The sequence below is a fragment of the Bison bison genome, unplaced genomic scaffold (genome assembly GCF_000754665.1).
Source record: "Bison bison bison isolate TAMUID 2011002044 unplaced genomic scaffold, Bison_UMD1.0 scf7180017864484, whole genome shotgun sequence".
In the NCBI taxonomy this organism is placed as follows: Eukaryota; Metazoa; Chordata; class Mammalia; order Artiodactyla; family Bovidae; genus Bison; species Bison bison.
In genome coordinates this window covers 605,209-605,451 of record NW_011495044.1, presented here as the reverse complement: position 1 = coordinate 605,451, position 243 = coordinate 605,209, and positions in this window count along the sequence as shown.

Here is a 243-nt window from a genome sequence, read left to right as displayed (position 1 = left end):
ACCCAGGAGTGCAATCTCTGAGTGAGAAACTCTTAAGTGACTCAGCCAGGACACAAGGCACGTGTGCTATGCAGGCGGCCCTGGCACCCTGCTTCTTGCCCATGACCCCTATTGCTTCCATGCATCTCCACGCCTGGCGTCCAAAAGCCCACCTGCACCTGTGATTCTCGGTTGAGGGCTGTCCTGGGCCCTCCCTTCTGGCCAACAGGGGTTGGTGGGTCAACACCCAGCTCCCACACCCTC